Consider the following 18267-nt stretch of genomic DNA (forward strand, 5'->3'; position numbering starts at 1 on the left):
GAAAGCGGTAATTGTGTAGGGCTATGTTTCCCAGAGTGAATCGAGTTTCCCTGTACGGTGGCACTTCTTTAGCCACACTTTGTCTCCATGGTGAAGTGGGGAAACATTAGCTCTTTGATTGTAGCTCTCTTCCTGTAGATGGTGAGCTTTGCCCATGTGGTGATCAACGATCTGCTGGGCTTCATGTATTCTTCGCTGATGCTCTGAGACCCAGTCAGTTTTAGGCAGGGGATTGATCACATCGGGAACCTGGTTCCCAAAGCACGATCTTTTGGGAGTTGACCTTGTCTTCCAAACATCAAGTAATATGGTGAGTAGCCGATAGAACAATGGACAGTATTGTTGTAGGTTTCCACTAACTCATCAAGTTGTTGAGGCCATTCAGCTTGTTTGGTAACAGATGCTGTTCGCAGCATATTGATGAAGGTCTGGTTGATTTTCTCACAAAGGCCATTCCCTTGTGGATGATAGGCAGTGGTTCTTAGCTTCTTGCACCCATGGAATTGGCAGAGTTCTTGAAATAGTTGGGACTCAAAGGCAGGTCCACGGTCTGTGAAGACTGCTTCAGGGCAACCGTAATGTCTCACATATTCGTGGTAGAAGGTGATAGCTGTAGTCTGAGCTGTAAGGTCTTTCACCGGTATAACGGCAACCCACTTAGTATAGTGGTCCACCATAATAAGGGCATACGTGTAGCCCGAACGAGTTGGAGCTAGCTTCACGTGATCAAGAGCAACTAGTTCGTTTGGTTTCTGAGAATGGATTGGATGAAGAGGAGCTCTGGCATCTTTCTTACCAGCTTTAGTGAGATTGCAAGCTGAACATGCGCTACACCAATTCTCTAATTCTGATCGCATCCCAATCCAATAGAAGCATTGGCGTATGTTAGCTTCAGTTTTGTTTACGCCAAAGTGTCTAGACTGGTCATGGTAGGCATTGAGAGCAATTCTGGCATCTTGCCGTGGGATTAGAATCTGATGTAATCTTTTCACCTGAAACAGGGTCCAGGGAATTGCGCAAGATCAAGCCCTTTTGAATGAAGAGTCTTTTGTGCTGTCTCCATAGATGATTAAGCTCAACATCAGGACATCGTCTGCGTCGTCGGGCAGGTATTCTCCCAGTAGTCAGGTATGCATAGATCTCTCTTAGGACACGAGACTCCTTTTGATGGGTTTGCCATCTCAATGGATCTTCGGACAAATCCGGTTTCGGTTGAGAAACTGCATCAGTTTGTGTAGCAGCAGTGGCATTCTGTGTAGCAAATTTTGAAATAAGGGAAGCATCTTGACATCTTCCCACAGATCTTCCTCAGGAGGCAAACGAGATAACACATCTGCATTGATGTTGATCTTGCCACTGCGATACTTAATGTCAAAGCAGAAACTCGCCAATCTTGAAGCCCATCTCTGCTCCAGAGCACCTAGCCGTGCAGTATTAAGGTGAGTGAGAGGATTATTGTCCATGTAAACGGTGAAGGGGGTAGCCGCGAGGTAATCTTTTAACCTCTTGGTGACGGCCCACACAAGAGCTAGCAGCTCTAAGTGGAATGAGCTGTAATTGTTATCGTTCCTCTCAGCGCCTCTCAAGCTTTCGCTTGCATAAGCAATGACTCTCTCTTTGCCATTCTGGACTTGTGATAGTACCGCCCCGAGGCCTTGATAGCTGGCATCCGTGTAGAGACGGAAAGGGTGGCAGTAGTCAGGATACGCCAGAATTGGAGGGAAGTTAGTAAGCTTTTCAGCATCTGAAAGGCAGTTTCTTGTCATTCAGACCAATCAATTGGAAGTCTTCTCTCATAGTTTTCTCTAGGGCAAACTCTTAGCAGTTCTGTAAGGGGTTCTGCTATTTGCGCAAAATGAGAGATGAAGCGGTGATAGTAGCCTGCAACTAGGAAACTCTTGACTTCTTTCACAGTTCTTTGAGTATCCCCGTCATTCACAGCAGATATTTTGTCAGGATCAGGCTGGATACCTTCGGCACTTACAACATGTCCCAGGTATTTGACCTTCGGCTTGAGCAGATGGCACTTTGATGGTTTTAGTTTTAGGCCATGTTCAATGAGGACCTGGAATACTTCTGCAAGATGGCGTAAGTGTTCTTCATAAGTACGGGAATACATGATCACATCATCGAGATATAACAGAACACTTTGGAAGCTGAGGTGACCAAGACATCTCTCCATGAGTCGCTGAAATGTAGCAGGGGCAGTGCATAACCCAAATGGCATACTGTCAAATTCAAAGAGTCCCATCGGGGTGGTGAAGGCTGTCTTCTCTCTATCTTCAGGAGCAATGGGTACCTGCCAATAGCCACTGGCCAAGTCAAGAGTGGAGAAATATGCAGCTGAGCAAAGAGCCATGATGGATTCTTCAATCCGTGGAAGAGGATAGGTGTCTTTGTGCGTAATGCTGTTCAGCTTTTTGTAGTCGACACAAAACCTGATGTTACCATCCTTCTTCTTCACCAGGACGATTGGTGCAGCCCATGGGCTTTGACTTTCTCGAATGACTTTAGAATCTTTCACCTCCTTTAACAGCGTCTTTACTTGCTGATATTTAGCAGGAGGTACTGGACGGTGTCTTTCCTTGATAGGAGGATGATCACCTGTTTGGATTCTGTGTTGTTTCAGGGATGTCCTGCCAAAGTCAAGTGGGTGCTTGCTGAAAGCTTGGCTGTGTCGTTTAGCAACTTTGGTGATACCCTGGATGTGTTCGATGGGAGTGTTAGCATCCCTGATATTAAGTTCATTCCACCAGAAGGTAGTGGGTGTATTAGAGCCTTTGGGAGCAGCTTTCATCGACTTTTGATGAGCGAGTGTCTCATCATCTAGGATGTCTTCAGGATCAAGGCTGTACAGTTGAGCAACTGAATTAAACTTGTATAGCTCGATGGGTGCATCACTCAGGTTGATTAGCCATACTGGTACTCTACCATTTGAAACAGTGACAATACTTCTGGCAGCTTTTATCAAGGGATGTCCTTCAATTGGGATGGAGTCGAGAAGTGCTTCATAGTCTTCGTTGTTAATTACTGGTCAGGCTTGGCACCAGACTAAAGTCTCGCTGTTGTCCGACAAGGCAACTGGTCGTGCGTCGGTGATACGCACACGGCAGATCTCACCTTTACAGTTGGCAAACTTCTGTTGGGCACAGAGCATTTTGATGGTCCGTTGAACAGCTTTCCTGTAAGGAGGAGAAGCAGAAGGGAGAGAAGCATGCAAGGCAGCAAGCAATTCAGGAAACATATACAGTGGGGAAAAAAAGTATTTAGTCAGTCAGCAATAGTGCAAGTTCCACCACTTAAAAAGATGAGAGGCGTCTGTAATTTACATCATAGGTAGACCTCAACTATGGGAGACAAACTGAGAAAAAAAAATCCAGAAAATCACATTGTCTGTTTTTTTTTCATTTTATTTGCATATTATGGTGGAAAATAAGTATTTGGTCAGAAACAAAATTTCATCTCAATACTTTGTGATATATCCTTTGTTGGCAATGACAGAGGTCAAACGTTTTCTGTAAGTCTTCACAAGGTTGCCACACACTGTTGTTGGTATGTTGGCCCATTCCTCCATGCAGATCTCCTCTAGAGCAGTGATGTTTTTGGCTTTTCGCTTGGCAACACGGACTTTCAACTCCCTCCAAAGGTTTTCTATAGGGTTGAGATCTGGAGACTGGCTAGGCCACTCCAGGACCTTGAAATGCTTCTTACGAAGCCACTCCTTCGTTGCCCTGGCGGTGTGCTTTGGATCATTGTCATGTTGAAAGACCCAGCCACGTTTCATCTTCAATGCCCTTGCTGATGGAAGGAGGTTTGCACTCAAAATCTCACGATACATGGCCCCATTCATTCTTTCATGTACCCGGATCAGTCGTCCTGGCCCCTTTGCAGAGAAACAGCCCCAAAGCATGATGTTTCCACCACCATGCTTTACAGTAGGTATGGTGTTTGATGGATGCAACTCAGTATTCTTTTTCCTCCAAACACGACAAGTTGTGTTTCTACCAAACAGTTCCAGTTTGGGTTTAATCAGACCATAGGACATTCTCCCAAAACTCCTCTGGATCATCCAAATGCTTTCTAGCAAACTTCAGACGGGCCCGGACATGTACAGGCTTAAGCAGTGGGACACGTCTGGCACTGCAGGATCTGAGTCCATGGTGGCGTAGTGTGTTACTTATGGTAGGCCTTGTTACATTGGTCCCAGCTCTCTGCAGTTCATTCACTAGGTCCCCCCGCGTGGTTCTGGGATTTTTGCTCACCGTTCTTGTGATCATTCTGACCCCACGGGGTGGGATTTTGCGTGGAGCACCAGATCGAGGGAGATTATCAGTGGTCTTGTATGTCTTCCATTTTCTAATTATTGCTCCCACAGTTGATTTCTTCACTCCAAGCTGGTTGGCTATTGCAGATTCAGTCTTCCCAGCCTGGTGCAGGGCTACAATTTTGTTTCTGGTGTCCTTTGACAGCTCTTTGGTCTTCACCATAGTGGAGTTTGGAGTCAGACTGTTTGAGGGTGTGCACAGGTGTCTTTTTATACTGATAACAAGTTTAAACAGGTGCCATTACTACAGGTAATGAGTGGAGGAAAGAGGAGACTCTTAAAGAAGAAGTTACAGGTCTGTGAGAGCCAGAAATCTTGATTGCTTGTTTCTGACCAAATACTTATTTTCCACCATAATATGCAAATAAAATGAAAAAAAAACAGACAATGTGATTTTCTGGATTTTTTTTTCTCAGTTTGTCTCCCATAGTTGAGGTCTACCTATGATGTAAATTACAGACGCCTCTCATCTTTTTAAGTGGTGGAACTTGCACTATTGCTGACTGACTAAATACTTTTTTTCCCCACTGTATAACTGTATATAACCATATGGATTGATACAACTGATACAACAGGAGTAGTGCTAGGCATGAATGTTATGCGTCATGCATAACATTCATGCCTAGCACTACTCCTGTTGTATCTCCCTTAGCCTCAGTAACAATTACACCTTGACCTGGTAACTTACGATCCCCAATTTGGATGATGGGTTCCTAGTAGCCTAGCTGGGGAAAAAAATGACCATTACTTGCAATCACACGTAACTTCGCTTTGCCCACTGGATTGAGAATATCATAGTCCCAATTCTTCTCAAAAGGTCGGCGGTCAATGGTAATGTTGCGTAGACTCGTCCTGTGTGACGCGACCCGCAGGTCGTTAACTAAAACGACAAGACAAACAAGGGAACACCGGGGACACAGTTATAATGGTGGGCCCTGCACTAGGGAATGGGGACGGGGAGACCTCCTGCACTCCCCTAAGGCAGTGTCCCTGACCAATCCTAACGTTCCCTACACAGGCTCTTCACCTGTCGCCGATCAGGATACCTGAATCCCTCACTAGTCCTGCACCTATCCCTTACTAGGGAACTGGTTAGTGTGGACACTGGTCCCACCGCTGTACTAATATAACATTAGGGAAAACAACAAACAGGGAAAACACACAACTTAGCTTTGCTCTGCTGCAATTTCTCCAAGCAACAGAGTACAGCACCCGGACACAGCTTCCACCTGAACAGCTGATAAACCAAAGCTCTGCTCCCAATAGCTACTCTCTCCTCCAAGGTTGGTTGGGGAATGAACAATATCACCAACAGTGATTCAGAGCACCTGACACCTTTTCATAGGAAGGAGGCGGGTTAACAGCTGCTGGCTAATTTACACATGTAGTAACCCCAGCGACCACCAGAGGCAAAGCCCATTAGCAGCAACTAGGTTGTAATAACCCCAGCAGCCACCGGGAGAAAAACTAACATTAAGCCAGAGGCTTGAAGAAAAAAAAGGTAATATGTGAGCCAGATCTGCCACGATCCAGACATGGATTGTGACAGGTGGTAACTTGTAAACCAGTGTCTAACAAAGCTTCCAAGGGTACATCATCAATCCATATCGTTATATACAGGCATTTGGAGACAAACTGGGAGACCCATTGTGACAGTCCCTCTGGGCCTTTGGATTCACCTCTCGAGGGGCGGCCCTCAGCCTCAGGGGTGACCCGTTTAACTTATAGCATTGATTCTTATAGTGCCCAGGACTCTCACAATAAGTACAGTAGACACAATCTCCAGATGGAAGCCCTCCAGCACCTGGGCGACTAGAACGTGGTTTTGGGGACACTGCCCGACTTACGGATGACTCACGTGGTGCAGGGGAAAGGCTTTTTAGTTCCTTTAAGGCTTGGCATACAGAGTCAAGGACTTGGACAAGTATATCTATGGTAACAGGAGTATGACCGAGAGTAGGGGCTGGCACGTACTGTGTGGCCTGCATGAATGGAGCAGGTGAAGGTGGAGATACAGTGAATATTCCGGCAGCCAGGTCTAGAGAACAAGGAGCAAGAGCATAGCTGGGACAAGGTGAGTCATTACCCACTGCCCGCAAGACTAGATCTTTAAAGTCTAAGAAAGTCATGCTGGTGTTTTGTGCAGCTAGCATGCGGAGTTGACTTTGTACGAGTCTGGAATCCACACCTTCTATGAATCTGTCAGTGATTATGTTTTCTGTAACAGCAGGATCTAGTTTGTCTATTTGCTGTAAAGCCCTGTATGCATACTGAAGGGCTAATGCGTAGTCCCAGAGGGTATCACCTGGTTCCTGACGTTGGTTGTAAAATTTTAGACAAACCTCGGTAGGCGACTTGCGCTCAAATTCTTTTCTCGGGTGGATGAGGATCTGTTCTACGCTGGTCTTTTCAGTTGATGGCCAGGAAGGACTTCTTCAGCTGCTAGACCTTCAAGCTGGCCCAGGAGAAGTTGCACCCGCTGATGGGGAGAAAGTGAGAAGAGTTCAAGAGTGTACATTAATTTTTCCTTGATCACAGCAAGTGTATGGGGATCTCCTCTGTAGAGTGGGAGACTAGAGGTTCCTATGAAGAATGGCATGCCAGTGGCCATGACAGGTGCTGGAACCGGGTTGTCAGCATTAGCCTGTGAAACTGGAACACTAGCTGATGATGATAATGGTGTAGCATTAGTGGACCCTGCCTGGTCATTATAAAGAGGTTCAGACATTTTGGTGCTAATACTAGTACTGTCTCTTTAAGAATAAGGACAACATTGTAACTTGAAGAAATGCACAATTATACAGCAACACAGTTTTTGAAATGGAAGGCTTCCCCTCTTGAATATAGCACTGCTGGAAATGAGAATTTGCACTTATCTGTATAACTTTAGAGGCAGGAGAGGAGAGAAGCTGTTGCAGAAGTCGGTCACAGTGTGTGCAAAACAGGCAGGCATCCAGCCCTGAGAAACACAAGGATCACAGTTCTTGGCTTCATGCACAAATACAAGCAGCAAGATAGTCTTTAGCAGTATTTACTAGCAAGATAGAGGTTAATGAGCAGTGCTGGGACTTGTAGTGCAGTAACAGTAAACAGGCACAGAGGAATAGATCCTATTCGTGACGCCATTTTTTCAACCCTGTAATGACCAGGCCGAACGTTCCCTGCTATCCACTCCCACACGGTGTCCGCAGCCGAAGGAATTATGACACACACCGGTCTCGGGGATAGCAGTGGCTTTTACTTCAGCAGGAACGGGAATTATAACTTGGAACAAATAAGGAACAGTCTCTCATGGGTAGTCCACAGCAATTACAGTTCACACTTAGATGCTGAGACGTGATTGAGGTCTGGAGCTTTAAGAGCGCTGGACAATGTCTTTTGGTATTTTACAGAGGGAGGTAGATGCAGCAATTAGAGGTTACAGACCTGTACTTGGGTTTAGCTTCACAGTGTGTCATGGCACGTGCACAAGTACTTATAGGTGAATGTAGAAACTGTGGTGAATCCTGTCAGCAATAGAATGATGTCCGTACAGGTTAGAGGGAACTCAGGCTTTTATGCCTGCAGGAGATCATGAGGTAAAAACCTCCTCCACGTGTGTTCTGCTCTCCCTGAAGGCATCCCTCAGACTAAAGAATATTCTAGACTTGCCTGGAAAACAGCTCCTCCTATTGACCATGTGACTAGGAGCTGGCCAATAGGAGACCGAATTCACATCTCAGATCCTTACAAAATAATAATTCAGTCATTGTACACTTTCTCCATTAGATGGTAACAGAACACAGCAAACAAGAAATGCATTGCATTTAAAATGAAGGTGACTAGGAATGGAGAATTACAGCTCACAAATAATGTAGAGAGCCAGAGAGTGAGCAATAGTGGACAGAAGCTACTCACAATTCAGTATTACTTAAAGGGACAGACACACTCTGGACTGGGTCACTACATAAGTGCAAACTATCCGTAGACCTTTGACTGAAGGGAAATGTTATAGCAGGAGAGCCAGGAGGACCCCACTGTAGACACAGAGACATAAAAAAGCTTCTGGGAAAGTGTAATGTGGACAGATGAAACCAAGATAGAGCTTTTTGTTTAAGCACATCATTCTACTGAAGACATAATGAGGCCTACAAAGAAAAGAACACAATACCTATAGTCAAATATGGTGGAGGATCAAAGATGTTTTGGGGTTGTTTTGTTGCCTCTGGCACTGGGTGCCTTGACTGTGTGCATGGCATTGTAAGGGTCGGCCACGGCGGTAGTTGTGGCTGAGGTAAATAGCTCAAGCATGCCCTGGTCTTCCCTCACATAGACATGACAGTTCTCTGCCAGCATACCTGTTGCTCTATTCTTCTCACCTTCAGGGCCTTCCCCATGTGGCTGCGCATTTATTTCAACTCTTTTGACAAAAACAAAGACACAGTCCAATTCCAACTTTAAACAAGAAACTTTACTCTTTTGTATTCTCAGTCCATTCTCTTCAGTTACAGCATTGACATCAAGTAACACACAATTTGCCTTCTTCACTTTCCCTAGTTTCTCACTGTCACCTTCCAGAATATTCCAGGGTCGTCCCTTCCCGGTCAGCATCACAGCATCCTCCCTGTCCAGTTTCACCATCTTTGGGAGTTCCCCTGTCTGTTGTGTCCCAGACAAAAGGGCATCTGCCTACGTAGCAAGCTGCCTCTTAATGAGCGATCTGTGCTGCCATACTGCTGCCAACTGTCTCACTACCATCTGAAGTGTAGTGCTCGGTACTGCAAACGTACTTCAAAAGGACCCAGAAATGGATGGGAACAAAGAGCTATAGCGTTCTGAAATGGCTAGCAATAAGTCCAGATTTAAATTCTAATGAACATTGCTGATGAGAGAATGCACCCTTCAAATATGAGAAACCATGAGCAGTTTTCAAAAGAAGAGAGGTCCAAATACCAGTTGAGAGGTGTAAGAAGTTTGTTGATGGTGATATAGAAGAGTTAATGGTTTGCTTTTATATCCCTTTAAATGCCTTTAAGACTTCAATTGCCTTTTGCCTTATTATTGCTGGAATTATTCTTATGTAGACTAGTAGTCTCTGTCTTCAAGGAAACTATACTTGTTATCATATTTGTTCTCAACAACGTGTTCTGGGTATATTGTAAACAAGGTACGTACGACCCTGAGGTGTTGGTGGGGGCCAAATGAGCTCCAGAGTCACATATTGTTGTAAATGGTATAAAAACATGTCTTATAATTCATTACGTCAGATAAAGTGATTTAGCCACGACCAGTGTGTGTGTCACTTTGTCTCCAAGCGCTTGTGAACAGAAAGGGCGAAAAACCTCACGATTCGGACTCACTGGTGATCTGGACAGCTGATGCTTGGTCAGAACAAAAGCAGCTACGACAGTTTTGGCGCCCGATGGGGACCGTGGAAACCAGTCTATTCGGAATCCGTATGTGGGAGCTTCCTGGGAGGTTGAAAATGCAGAATCCAGGCTGCAGCAGGTGAGAACATTTATTCTTACATTGATTCTGCATCTGCAACCTTTCTAAGGATGTCCACATACCTCTGGGTAAGACTGTAACAGCACGGTTCAAAAGAACCCACATCACCAGTGAGGGGTGAGTATGTCTGTATGAGAGTTGAATAATAGAGTAATAAGATAATAATTGTCATCTGTATTATCTCTTAATCTGTCCTGGCAATATACTAATATACTAACTGGTTGTGTACTGGTGTACTGTGTAGCACAAAGTCTGGGATAGACTCTGTGCAGTGGTTATTTTGGATTGCCAGTAAATATGTACAGTATAACGCTGTGGTTTTTGGTTGCTCTAGTTTTCAATGTTTCTTGTGTAAGAAGTTGGCTTTGGTGTTCTCGGAGTGTCAGTGGACACTGCTGTAGGTTAAAGTGTCAATCAAATCCAAAGTGCAAGATAGTCAGGCTGTGTGAATCCTTGTATATATGTCTATGAGAACCTCTGAATAAGATGAGAGATGAGTAATTGAGTATAAAAAAGTCCCTGAATGTGATGAATGAATCATCACGCATCATTTTTGTGTCAAGAGATTTGTTACCTTTCTAGTTGTGGTGGAATCCCGGACAGATGCATTATAGATATTTCAAATCTACATCTGAGACTGAATGAATTGAGTAATGATATAGCTCGTGTTATATGTGGCATTACATTGTAAAGTTTCCTGAATGCATTTGGCCAGAAAAAGGGCAAGGCATGGTTAATCTCATTATACAGTTATCTGCTCTTACAGTGAAATCCCGTGATTTTGAGTTTTCTTTATAGAAATTGATTTTGATAAGTCTAAAGAACAACGGAACTCTGTGAAGGACGCTCTGATGGGAGGGGGGAAGAATGGCGCTGTGCAGTTTTTCTTCTCCCTTCGCTCTTATCTCTGCTGAGTGTGAGCTGTGCTCAAAATTCTCTGTAATTCTATCCGTAAAGTACGCGCTGAAAGATTTGTGCATTTTAAAGCAACAGTACTTAATTGAAGTTGGAAGTTAAAAGTAAAATATGGTGCCTAATTTAGAAGGGAATTGTAAGTGTAAGTGATTGTTTGGTCATTAATGTGTTTGAACCTGCTTCTAGTTGTGTGATTGATTTGTATAGCAAATTGTGTATCAACAGAGGAGGTAGCCGACTGTACGGCTGATAAAGTAGGTCAGAGGCCTATCACACCTGGGCCTTCTTACTTTAGTCAGTGGGTTTTTTGTTGTGGGTGAGAGGCGAGGGCGAGGAGCCCTCTGGATATACCTTGGCAGGCTCACTCTGACTTGCTATGTGTGGGCTGTAAGACAGAGGTCCAGACACACAGAAGGACATTTCAGAAGAAAGGTGAGCTGTCTAAAGTTGAAATAGCCTTCCCACAACAATCCATGGAGCTGGGCTGGAAGGATTCAGGCCTGATCCTATTCTAGCCAGCTGATCTAACGGGTGAGAGGCAGAGAGCCTTCCCGTTACATCCTGTAGGTCTACCGGGTGAGAGGCAAGGAGCCTTCCCGCTACACCTTGGCAGGCTCTCTCTGACTTGCTAAGTGTGGCCTGTAAGACAGAGGTCCAGGCACACTGGGAGGGCATTTCAGAAGAAAGATGAGCTGTCGGCAGAAAAAGGTTGAAGCCATGGCAACTTTTTCTGTGTACAGTCGGTGCCCCCAATGAGATCCAAGACAGCTATGCAAATTGTAAAAGACAGAGCAGAAAGGAAGCAGTGAAACAGGTAAGTTGGACAAATATTGAAAAAGGCAAAAATACCAGAGTGTGAATGTTTGGATGTACAGAAAGGCACAGACAAGGGAAGAAAATATCAAGTGAATAAATGATGCTTGAGAATGTGCAGCAGTATGAAAGGTGTATTATGAATGTTTGATTGACAAAGTGTAACCAGAGACCCAGACAAAACAGATGGACTTGTAAACACTGTGATCAGACTCAGACAAACCCAGACTGAATAGCTACTTGTGTGACCTGTGCTACTGACCTAAGCGAATTGCGCTAAATCCTGTCCAGACAAGATTATAAGAAGCTGACATAATAGTGTGGATAGTGGGTAGTGGGGACATTGGCCCTTGAGGAGTAAGCTGACAGTAGACATCAGACGACCAACCCCATCAGGACCTAGAAGTGCGACTAGAATAAGAAAGATGCAGGTGTATTATCCCTGGAGCCCCTCTGACCAGCTAGCTTTGCTGAAGCAGCTGCCTGACCCTGAAGACCAACCATTCCCGTTTTACAGACACATAAAGGGAGTACAGCAGACATATAAGTCTACCTGGGCAGACCTAGAGAGGTTGGTGAGTTTAAAGGCAGGTGACACACTAGGACATATAATTAAGACACAAACAGATGTGACAAAGAATCCGGCTTGGGGCATGGATGATAAATCTGCACGATCTGGGGAGACGTACTGTGAGTCACTAAAACAATGGGCTTGAAATGTTTTAAGCAATACCCCTTGAGCCTAGCCAAATCAATTACCCCGAGCAGAGATAGAGAGTATGTTAAGGCAGGGGTAACTGCAACGATCTTCCCCCTGCGACACCTCTTTGTATCCCATTAGGAAAAAAAGGACTCAAGGGTTTGCTGACACTTACAGAAAGGTTCATGACTTAAGGGCTATTAATGATGATACAGTGAGTGTGACCTCAATCGTCCCTAACACACACACACAATACTGTCACAGATCCCAGTAATGTCAGAATGTTTCACAGTCATTGATTTAGCAGGTGCATTCTTCTCTGTACCCCTGCACCCTGACTGTCAGTGTCTTTCTCCTTTACTCATAGAAGTGAACAATATTGTTGGACAGTCCTCCCACAAAGGGGGAAAGAAATCCCCTGCCATCTATTCAGCAGCAATGGCAGGGATCCTTGAGTAGTGGCAATCACCTCATCCGCTGATTGTACTATTACAGTACGTGGATGACCCTAAGGGTTGCAAGGTCTCACGTGGCAAATTACAGTATTACAAACAAAAGGTGACATTTGTTGGGACATTGTATTGCCGAAGGTACCAGACACCTGACAGGAAACAGGCAATTCAAGATCTCCCTCTACCCAGGTCACATCAGCATCTATGCACCTTCCTAGGTTTAGTGACCTACAGTAGGCCTTGGATAAGGTCCGCTTCACAAATATTCCAACCACTTTATGACTGCTTGTCATCAGACCCGGGACCTCACACAAAATACAATTGATTGTGTCTGTGCGGTAGGAGCAGCTGCACTACTACTAGGAAAGGCATGTAAGATCACACTGACGTTTCTTTTGACAATCTATTCCCCATATGACATCCATGCCATACTCGTACAAGTTCAACCAAAACATGTCTATGGCCAGACAGCTCCGACTTGAGTGTGCTCTACTAATTCCTGAGTATGTCACCCTCAAAAGATGTAACGTTCTGAATCCAGCCGCCCTCCTGCCTGTGGATTCAGAAAAGGGGGAATTGGTGACCGTATTAGTGAGTGAGGAAGGATACTTTGACATGACGCATGAACATGTCTGCATAAGAACTGATGAGTCAGGAGACAGTTGGGTTTGCACACGTTCATGAAAAACCTGTTCCTAATGCAGACTTTGAGTTTCTTTTTTGTAGATGGCTCCAGATACCACCAGGATGGACGATTCTACACTGGATATGCAGTAGTATCCTCACATGAGGTAATCCGAGCGGAACCACTCTCTCCTCACGTGTCGGCGCAGGAGGCAGAGTTGAAGGCACTCACTGAGGCGTGTAGAGCCGCTGCAGGTAAAGTCGCTAATATTTTCACAGATTCTAAACCCATTAAAAATGCAGAGCTGGTGAAACAATTGATGGAGGCATTGATGTTACCAGTCCAGGTTGGCATTGTCAAGGTAAAAGCACACACAAAGGTGACTCCGTGGAGGTAGAGGGCAATAGAAGGGCGAACGAGGCTGCTAAAATAGCACAAGGCGGCCTAGAGAGAGCAGTGGACGGTGGCGGGGAGTCAGCGTATTCCAGCCACATTGGGTCTAGATGTCCTGAAATCCCTCCGGCAAAAGGCTGCCCAAACAGAGAAGGTACACCGGGGGAGACTGGGAGCTGAGCTGAACTCAAATGGAGTATGGGAGAATAAGGATAAATTGTGCCCACCAAAGTCCCTGTTCCCAATCATGGCGCAAGCAGCTCATGGCCCCACTCACACCTCAAAAAGTCACATGTGTGCCATGGTAGATGCCTTCTGGATCGCTCCTGGTTTCAGTTACGCAGCGAAACTTGTACAATCATGCCTCACCTGTGCACAGCACAACCCAGGTAAAACAGTAAAAGTCCCTAAGAAAGCGACATCTAGGCCTCTCTACCCGTTTCAGAGACTGCAGATTGACGACATACAGCTACCAAGGTAGGAGTGTATGCAAATATCCTAGTATGTGTAGATCTCTTCTCTGGTTGGCCGGAAGCCTATCCGGTAAAATGTGCAAATGCTAAAATGACTACAGACAAACTGATGAAAGAACTGATCTGCAGGTATGGTGTCCCAGAAGCCACAGAAACAGATAGGGGTACACACTTCACGGGAGAAATAATGAGGGAAGTCATGCAGGCCCTGGGTGTACAGCAAACATTTCATACACCATATAGGCCACAAAGTAGTGGGAAAGTGGAAAGACTAAATGGGACACTTGAACTGAAAATTCAAAAAGCCATGGCAGACACAGGAAAGAGCTGGGTAGAGTGCTGGCCTCTTGCACTCTTTTCAGTTAGACACACTCCAAATAGAAAGACAGGCTTGTCTCCCTTTGAAGTCCTGTTTGGTAGTGCACCAAAGACTGGTCTGTACTTCCCACAGGTGCTACAAATGCAACACGGTTGTATGTCCAGGCCTAGCAGGAAAGACTTAATGTGGTGCATAAACATGTGTTCTCATACATTCCAGATCCTAATGCCAGTGCAGATGTGCATCAGCTGAATCCAGGTGATTGGGTGGTTATACGCAGACATGTGAGAAGGATCCGGGACCCACGATTTGACGGCCCCTTCCAAGTCCAGCTGACCACATCCACTTCAGTAAAACTTGAGAGAAAGTCCACCTGGATCCACGCCAGTCACTGCAAGAAGGTCCTGTCAACAGCAGAATGACAGTTCTCCTAATCACCATGCTGGCAGTGACAGGGTTACTGCACTCTACAGAGACACAGGACAAACTCTTAAATGCTGATTGGGACAACAAACTTATTCGGCATCATGCTCTTCTTATAAAGGACACGGAAGGACAGAAACCGAAAGACTGTTGGATCTGTACACACAGCCGTGTATCCGCGAGGACTATGCCGTTCTTAGCCTTACCTCTGGAGCCATGGGAGGTATTAACCCCACACTGCATACACAATGAGACTTGGACTCAATCTAGGTGTGCCCCGTGATATATCTGCCTCATTGGCTATAATCGAATGGGCCGCTAATCTCTGGTTTCAGTTTAATATAACGCGGCCTAAAGGTACAAATGTGGTGGCGGGAATATGACTCAGATGTCGGTAATATGGTCGCCAGGAGGAGGACTGAAATCCCTCACTCAGACCCTATTCCCAATGATGGATGGTGGTTCAGTCTTCAACACACTGGAGCAGACACCTGTGGTGAGGACAATAATTGCTTCAGCATATACACTCATGATCAAACACAGGTTAATAAGACGATGTACCAGGATGGTATTGAAGGCTGTAGAGCATCTACGGGTAAAATAATAAGGAAAGAAAGGGGTAAATGTATATCTGGTATAAGGGGAAAAACAATGAATAATACTTGGTGTGCCCATAAGCCTGCAGTAGGTCAGGACTTTTGAGTTTATACCAATGTATACAGACCCCTGGTCACGTTTGTGTTCTCCCTGAAGGAGTATTCTTGGTTTGCGGACATCAAGCCTACAGGTGGGAAGGCCAGACATAAGAGGGGTCTGCACTCTTGCTAAACTGACACCAGCCACTTTCATAGTTCCTCATAGTAAAATAGACACTGCAGCAGTTCCAATTCACACTTTGTATAGAAGGGCTGCAGACAATAAGCCCCAGCCAAATGGTAGGCCGCATCTAGTAGAGATGGGGATAACAAAATATTCAGTAGTATGCTAATATACCCCTTCATAACACAACTGTGGGATAAATTAGTGGAAGGTACCGACTACCTGGACGATCAGATTTTCCAGATTCTTGAAGTTCTAAATGAGACTAATACAATACAGAGACAATTAATCATAGTTACTAACCAGCATACTATAGTACTAGATTACCTGACAGCAAAAGAAGGAGGAATGTGTCAGATAATTGGTCCCACCTGTTGTAATTATATCGACCCTGCTGGCAATCTCCCGATCAGGGCCAGTATAGACAAAATAGGTGAACGTAGAGACCAATGGTTAAAGCAACACAGTGCAAACAGAGACTCCTGGTGAGGTAACACATTCTCTTTCCTAAATCCAGCAAATTGGTTTAATGGCTTAGCAGGATGGATTTTTGGCATTTTGCAGACTTGTATGCAAATTTTGTTGTTTTGCTTATTGTTTTATGTAGCCGTAAAAGCGCTAATATATATATTACTTAAGCTACTGAACAATGTATGTGTGGGAAAAAAAAATCTAAGGCTGAACCTTCTGTAGTGTATCATAGACCCCAGGTGGCCATTTCTGATGGGGAAGGTGAGTGTCCACACTGAGGGTGGATGGGCGAAGCAGGTAGGAAGCCCCCTTATGGGTACTAGACCCATGAGACAGTAGCTCCTTTGTGGCAAAGGTTATACCATTTACAAAAGGGGGAAATTGATATAGAAGAGTTAATGGTTTGCTTTTATATCCCTTTAAATGCCTTTAAGACTTTAAGACTTCAATTGCCTTTTGCCTTATTAATGCTAGAATTATTCTTATGTAGACTAGTAGTCTCTGTCTTCAAGGAAACTATACTTGTTATCATATTTGTTCTCAACAACGTGTTCTGGGTATATTGTAAACAAGGTACGTACGACCCTGAGGTGATGGTGGGGGCCAAATGAGCTCCAGAGTCACATATTGTTGTAAATGGTATAAAAACAAGTCTTATATTTCATTACGTCAGATAAAGTGATTTAGCCACGACCAGTGTGTGTGTCACTTTGTCTCCAAGCGCTTGTGAACAGAGAGGGCGAAAAACCTCACGATTCGGACTCACTGGTGATCTGGACAGCTGATGCTTGGTCAGAACAAAAGCAGCTACGACAATGGTTATAGGAAGCGACTTATTGCAGTTATTTATTCCAAAGGGTGTGCAACCAAATGTGTCTTCGGCTTCTGTCTGTATTAGTGTATTTCTGTTTCAACCCTGGCTTATTTCTGACTATTCTTATGAATCCTGATTTTGTCTATGAAGTGACCTCTTGGCTCTGTCCCTGCTTGATGACCATTCCTACATCTGGACATCAGCATTCCATTGAGTTCTATTGTAAAATCATATCCCTGTACAGTGGTTAAAGGGTATTGAGATTTATCTGGAGTCTGTCAGATTGAGTGGCTTGTGCCAAGTCTGTCCAAGGATTCCTTTTGATCTCGTGGCCTCAGGCAGATGTTACAGTTACATATTATTTGGCCCAAACAAATCTTGGACCCCCTCTAAATGGTAGTGAATCAAATGGAAGAACTGGCCCATTTTAGTTCAAGGTCTTTCAAAGTGCATTTGGATCGCCTCCGTGGCAGGGCGTGCCAGGGCCGTGGGGTACTCGGAGCCGGGCCCAGTGGATTTCAATGGGAGATGTCACGGTAGCTGTGACCCGGTCCGTGGCCCTGGGCGTCCATTGTAAAAGGGGAATGTTGAGTGTGCGGATGATGATTAAAGTTTATTAGTGAATGATTTGTGACGCCACCTGTGGTGTTCGGCAATGAAGATGTTAAGACGACGCTGCAGACTGATCCTCTGGGACAGATGGTGTGGTGCAGCAATGATGTTGTGGCCCTCCACAGGTAGGGCAGTAGTCCCAGGGCAGAGTAGGTGAAGAGATAGGGAGGAGACGTAGATGGTGCGGGTCAGGCACAGCGATGTAGCAGTGCTGAGTTTGTTGGCGCAGGAATAAGTGGAGGACACCAGGGCATGCAGTTCCAAAGCTTTACTCACAGTTTGTTATGCATACAGATGCCTTCCTCAGTGCCGTGTCCTCCAGGTCAGGGGCTCAGCTAACCTCCAGGCAAGATGAAGTACTCCGTTCCACCACTCCGCCAACATATGTGCCTATTCTGAACGTCTCCCTCCTTAGCGCTCGTAGTGAAGTACTCACAGTACTTAGTTACACTGCAGTTCCTCCTTTCTGATGTTCTTAGAACTCTACTTGTATGACAGACAGCTGTAGCCTGTTTCGGGGACTCCTTACTACTTAGTCCCGGCTCACTCTCGTTGCTGTTGTGCCCCCAAGTCTTGTGTGGGAATAAAGTGGTGACAACTTCTATTCCTCCGGTGTCTGTCACAGGA

The 18267-nt window shown here is 45.1% G+C and overlaps 1 long non-coding RNA gene across 1 annotated transcript; it reads left to right on the forward strand.

Moving 5' to 3' along the window:
- The first annotated feature begins 9326 nt into the window (after positions 1-9326).
- LOC141047626 (uncharacterized) lies at positions 9327-16907 on the forward strand. The gene is made up of 2 exons (XR_012219854.1): positions 9327-9928; positions 14721-16907. It is a non-coding gene; the product is annotated as an uncharacterized lncRNA (long non-coding RNA).
- Positions 16908-18267: the final 1360 nt, after the last annotated feature.

This window comes from Dendrobates tinctorius, unplaced genomic scaffold (genome assembly GCF_039654945.1).
Source record: "Dendrobates tinctorius isolate UK_male_01 unplaced genomic scaffold, ASM3965494v1 ptg000129l, whole genome shotgun sequence".
Lineage (NCBI taxonomy): Eukaryota > Metazoa > Chordata > Amphibia > Anura > Dendrobatidae > Dendrobates > Dendrobates tinctorius.